General features: G+C 49.9%; 1 protein-coding gene across 3 annotated transcripts in view; it reads right to left on the bottom strand.

Annotated features, from left to right (window-relative positions):
- The window catches only part of COL8A2 (collagen type VIII alpha 2 chain), a 142,687-nt gene extending 140,491 nt beyond the window's left edge, over positions 1-2,196 (bottom strand). For all 3 annotated transcript variants that reach the window (XM_019488297.2, XM_006269879.4, XM_019488293.2), the window contains exon 1: positions 1,797-2,196. The gene's annotated coding sequence lies outside the window, so the exon portion shown is untranslated. The remainder of the gene's footprint in view (positions 1-1,796) is intronic.
- Positions 2,197-6,000: the final 3,804 nt, after the last annotated feature.

Here is a 6,000-nt window from a genome sequence, read left to right on the forward strand (position 1 = left end):
AGAGTCAAACTTTTTCCCTCTCTTGATTTTTTTTTTTTAAGGGGCAATTCAGCTGTTCTGGTCGCACCGAGAGCTCACTCCCGGCTATTGTGACATCAAACTGCGCTCCCTCCTCCGCCTACTTATGGCTCAAAGTGAATTCCATGGTTACAGCATCACACATTTTCCAAGAAATTGAGGCTCTCTTGACAGCTTTAGGATTCAAAGCTGAACGTGCTTTTCAAGTTACAAGCCATGCAGACCCCACTTTTTGGGCAAACTGTGCTTCAGAGTGGATTATGTGAAAGAAGCCACTGCTTGGTATACACTGTGCTACTGTACACTTTTAGTCTTCTCTGGACCCTGGGACTAGGAAATAAAAATAAACACAAAGAGAAAGGTTTTCATGAAGCTAATTTTCCAAGCCTGGCTGCCCAGATTGCTCTCTTCAAGAATTTATCCCATTTTCTAGGGGATTTTTTTTTCTTTCCTGTGCTCCAGGGCAAAAGTTTAAGAAACCTGTGATTTCCACAATCTCACTAACAGTTCTAGCAATAACACTTCCCCAAACATCACAGACTTTGCATCACAGACTATTGCAGCTTCAGGAGCAGCAAGGGGGGATACTTGTTGTAAATCTTGGGGACTGACAGCCTCCCTAACATTTGTAGGGGTCAGCTTCTTGGGGGCTTTGAGGCTCGAAAACCACAACGCTTCAAGAGCTGCTTCTGTAACTGAAACGAAACCTTCCAGCTGGTCCCGCAGCGAGATGCTTTGCTCTGCTACGACACAGCCTGTGCGACTGTGCGCGCGTGTGTGTGAATTCTATTATTCTAAACATAGCAATGCTGCCCCAGTTTGAGCAGGGGAAAAAAAACCTCTTACGCAGACAGCACTATCGCTCTAGCGTCCAACATTCATAGGACTGCAGCTGAAAAAGAATAGTTTGTTTCCCAGTGTCCCTCGCTGATAGATCAAAACTGCATTTTTACAGAAGCAATAAAAAAAAATCTCAGGAATTCACTGGCCTTATGATTTATTAAACGTTCCTTATAGCAAGGCTGCCCATAGATGAGAAAATATCTCCAGTAGGTTATTACTCAGCCTGGGGCTAATATAGAGAGGGGACTCTCCTGGCTTATTGAGAATGTTCAAAGCCAAGAAACTTGGCAGAGGAGAGCATAGATTAGCAGGAGTGCTCTTTAAAAAAAGGAGCACCTCATATTTCCCAACTCAAGGTGCGCATGAAACGAGCCCAGACGATATATCCTGATTCTAATAGGGGCTGACGACAAGTATTAGTGCAGATGTTTGTAATTGGGAAAGAGGACAGCCTCACGGTCAGATTATGGAATTGGACGCACAGTCAAAGTGCCAGGAAAGGAAGTCCCAAGGGGCACAGAACTTTTCCCAAACATTTTCTTGATAGAAAAGTAGGATTTAGACATTAGAACCAGACACAGGTTGGGCCCAAAGTGGGTCTTATTAAACAGCCTGACCATCTCCAGCCCCTGGAATACAGCTTATTACAAAGGAATGCAATTATAAAAAGGAGCAGGGGAAAAAAAAAAGAAGGGATGGTAACAGGGAAAAAGAAATAAAGAAAAGCATGCAGATGAAACCTTGCCTGGGAAGAGGCATTTGGAAGAGCCTGTGCAATATCTCTTGCTGCATGGAGAAAGGCAATCAGAATTATAGGGTCTTGTGACTGAGAAATGAGAGAGATTTTTCCTAGTCTGAGCTTAATGCAACATGTGATAGGCATGTAGGTGAAAGTAAATGAGGAGGAAGATAGATCAAGAAAAGAAAGCCCTTACCTTGTCTGTAGAAGCAGCCTCTTTAGACTTGCATGGGGAATCTTAGGGAGAGGAGGGGGTCTCTGTGGTTTGCAAGAAGCAGAGTTTGATTTGCTGGTGGGATAGTCTACTCCAGGGAACGGCGGCAGTCAGTGACTCACGTTCCTGAGAGCTTCGGGCAGCCTGGAGAGGTCTACCTTTGTAGGAGGAGAGAGGGAAAAGGACAGAGCTGATCTGGGCAGTGCTGTGAATGAGTGCATGAGGGAGGGAGGAAAGGTTTTTCATAGACTCTTTGATGGGCTAACAAGGCTCAGGACTGGGTTGGCTGGTCGAGGTTTTTTTTTTTCTTTTTTCCTCTCTCTCTCTCTCTCTCCCGCTCTCTTGAGTGGGTTCCAGCTCTGAATTGTTTCGCTGTTTCACTGACACAGAAGGGACCGTGTTTATATATACTTTAAAAAAAACCCCACTTCTGGGAGGAGATAAGGGGCGAGGGTGGAGGAGCACTCCCCCCAAGACCCAGGCTCTACACTGTCAGCACCCTCTCCCCCACCTCCTTGCTGCAGCCCTCTGTGCAGCTGAGCAAATGACACTCCTCTTTGCACCCGCTTGGCAAAAGTATAACTGAGAAGATAGACATGGATGAGGGGAGCAGAACTGGGTCGGGGGGGACTGGAATGGCAGGGCTGTGCTGCGGGGAGCTACTCGGATGTTCCCAGAGGACTAAAAAGCACTTTGCCCCCGACTCAGTGATCTGTGATATCAAGTTGTATGAGGATGGGCCAGGAGGGGCAGTGGCTCCAGACACTGGCATGTAGAGTGCAGGGAGCAGGTGTCAGTGGCTCCCTGTTTTCAGAGACACCCCAATTCTAAGAACATCAAGGTAAAAGGAACCGGGAAGTTAGCTTTTGGTGGCACCTGGGAAATGCTGAAGACCAACCAAAGCCAGGGACCAGTGCCCCACACTGCGGGGGTTTGGATGCTTTTGTTTAATTTGTGGTGGGTGAAACCAGCAGAGCAAGCCCCACTTGAGCCCAAGACATTTTAGACGCCCCCACCATCCACCCCAACATCATGGACCTGGTGGCCCGCTGCTTCTTGTGGCTTTTCTGCCCAGCCCCTAGGAACGGCATGAAGAAAACCTTCCCTTAGCTAAGAGTCATATCTGCATCCGTAGCAGGAAAGGACTGATCAAACCCCAGCTCTCCCCACCCCATTCAGAGAGCTGCTTGCTAGTTCCTTCACACCTGCAAGCAGCTCCAACCTCCGCCCACCCCACTCCTCTTGCACCCTCCCAAAAGCAGCCTGTGGGAGAAGACAGCTCCACGTCTCTTCATTTCCCTTTCCAAGTATACATGCAACTCTAGAAATGCTGCCATTGATCTGAAAAATGCAGCACCATTTAGAGAAAGCCCCCCCTTCAAGAAATGCTTATGCAGATCAGGAGGGGAGCTTCACCAAAAAGAGAGATTCCTGCTGGCAATCCTGACCTCTACATCCTTTACTGCAGCGGGTTGTTTGGATGAACCTGACCACTTTACATGGAGAGATGCCCTGACATTTTTTGGAAGAGTAATTTGCTCCGATGCCCTATATCAAGTGTATGCTTGCTTGCAGATGCTAGTCGCACTACTCAACGCATGGCTGGATGGTGCTCAGAGACACCAGAAGACCCTGGTGATAAACAGAATTGCAATTTATCATTCAGCCACTAGATGGCTCTGCTGCTGTAATTAGCTCTCCCAAGGGTACCAGCCCTGGTTAACAAGAGAGAAGCTGGAGCTCAAGCTGTGTGGCTGCCTGTTTGCAGTTGTGCTGGGGCTGTTGGTCTTGCTTTGTACCTCCTGTTTAAGAAGGGCTGTGATTCCCCATGTTTTAACAACTGGCACCATACTGTGAGGTCTGATGTGGAATAGCTGGTTGGTACTGGCTGCTCCAGGAGTGGCTACATGTTATCGGCCCCTAGTAGAGATGGGTGTTGCTTGAGGCTGGTCAGGCAGACAGGTGCTGTGGAAGTGTTAGATGTTAATTGGCTTCAACTGCTTCACCTGCCCGTTGACACTGTTCATTAACTTAAGCAGCTGCTGGTTCTGTAGCTGATTGCAGGTACCCTGAGGATAACCCAAGCAGTTGATACGGATGAAGGCTTCAATTCTCAAGCTGATCTATGCAGATACACCCAGTGAACATGGCTGGACTGCACACTAACATGACAGCTTGTCTGCACAGATGTCCCCCATAGCAGTGCACATCCAAAAGCCTGGCTGAAGAGCACAGTCCTATGTTCTGGCCTGGCTGTACGTGTACTCAGAGCAAAGAAGTAGATACACCTGGGTTGTTAAGCCAATTCCCCCCTTCCACCTAGTACCCCTGCTGCTGGCTCACCTCTGATCCCATGGCAGCTTGACAGGTCACATACTCACTGGTGGGTTATACTCAGCCAGGAAACAGACCTCAGATGCCCCAGAGCCCCGCTTAGCCTGGGTGCATCCCTCCGGCAGACACAGGGGTTGCAGACTCTCCATTATAGAAACCCACGTGAGATGGGGTATTACCCTGCCTGGGAACCTGCTGGGACACAGTCATGGGGTCTTAAGGAATGAGCCCTGATGCCAACAGCATGGGCATCAGCCCCAGGCAATTCATCTACAATCGTCATCTTTGGTGGTGCCCTGCACCAGTCCTCCTCCCCCCTCTTTGCACCTTACAGCTCCTGCACTGAAGTAGCCCATCCTCTCTGCTAAGTCTCCTCCAGAAACCAGGGGGAGTCAGCTTAAATACACCACATTCTCCCTTCAGGGGTGAGCCGGTGAGCATAGAAACAAACTACTTTTCCCATTTCATCAGTGGTTGAAGAACGCCATCCACCCCAAACATGCTCCAGTGTAGGCCACTCACTCTTCATAGCCTCACCCTAAAGCAGCAGCAGACCGAGAGAAGCAAACTCCTCCAGGTATATGGGGTGTTCGGGTGCCTTTCCAATAGGCTGGAGCCATCACAGCAGCTTAGGACCGGCCGGCCTCGCAGCCACATGTTTGCTTTTCTCCTGGCTGAGTGCATTCCTGGATTCTGGGCCAGAACAAAAGCTGAACATCCTGGGAGGCTGCCCTGCAGCTCAGGCAGGGCCTATCATCGCCTCTGTGACTTACAACCTTCCTTGGGCTGGGCTCATTTATCTTCAGGAACCATGTGCCCGCGGGGGCCTGACCCTTTGCTTTGCTTGACCACTCTTTTATCCCTGTTTTCGGAGGCGAATGAGTTGCAGCGTCTCATTGACAGGTGTTGCTGACTGCCCAGGAGAGCCCAGCCCTCCATCCATCATGGGCCCTGTTGCTGTTGGACAGGGCTGCTCCACTCCCTCTCCCGAGGACCAGCGCAGCAGCCACGCCATGAATGAGCTGCAGGGAGCCACATGCTAAACATATTTGAATGGAGGAAAGTGTTAGGTCTCCTGCCGGCAGGCTGTAAAAAAGGATTTCTCCTGCCAGACACACCACCCTGTCCTGCAGCCATTAAGGGCCTGCCCCCTGCCTGTTTCTCTATTCATTCAGCCTTCCGCAGACACGACCCTCCACCTATCCCCTTTGCCTTGCCTCTCCTTCTCCCGTTCTCTGCACATACTTCTGCATGACCCGCCTGCTTCCAGCCACATCTCTCTCTGTCTCCATGGTTCTTCTGCCTGATCTTGCATATTCCTATTGCCGGCACCTGCAGAGGCTCAGACAGGTTGAGCTCTGTGACAGGTGCTGCAGTGCACAGCCATCTGAAGGATATGGATATGGATAGATCCCTATGGGGCAGAGACTGAATGGTTCCTATGAATACCCTTTCACGCATCTGCCCATGCACCCACATCTATCCCCTTCATCTGTCCATCTCTCCCACGATGCTTTCTTCACTTCAGGATGAAAGTGAATGGCATGGTCCCATGAGACCCCACCAGATCCAGCTTCCAGGCCCGAGCACACTTGATCTTAGGGTTTTCTCTGAACCCCTGACTGGATAGATACAGACCCCAATGTTCCTAAACCCTATCCCAGCAGCTGCTCTGTCAAGTTGCCTTTTCCTTCTGGGATAGCTGGCTAACATCACTGCCGCCTGTATCCAGTCTGACACAGCGCCATTCCCACAAGGCATGAAATGAACCCTTTTCAGCTGGGCCTGTGTCCTTGAAGGTGGCAATGAACCCAGAAAGGCCCCTGCTCTGCTGCTTTCACTGCTGGGTTCA

The sequence above is a fragment of the Alligator mississippiensis genome, chromosome 6 (genome assembly GCF_030867095.1).
Source record: "Alligator mississippiensis isolate rAllMis1 chromosome 6, rAllMis1, whole genome shotgun sequence".
NCBI classification, from domain to species: Eukaryota; Metazoa; Chordata; order Crocodylia; family Alligatoridae; genus Alligator; species Alligator mississippiensis.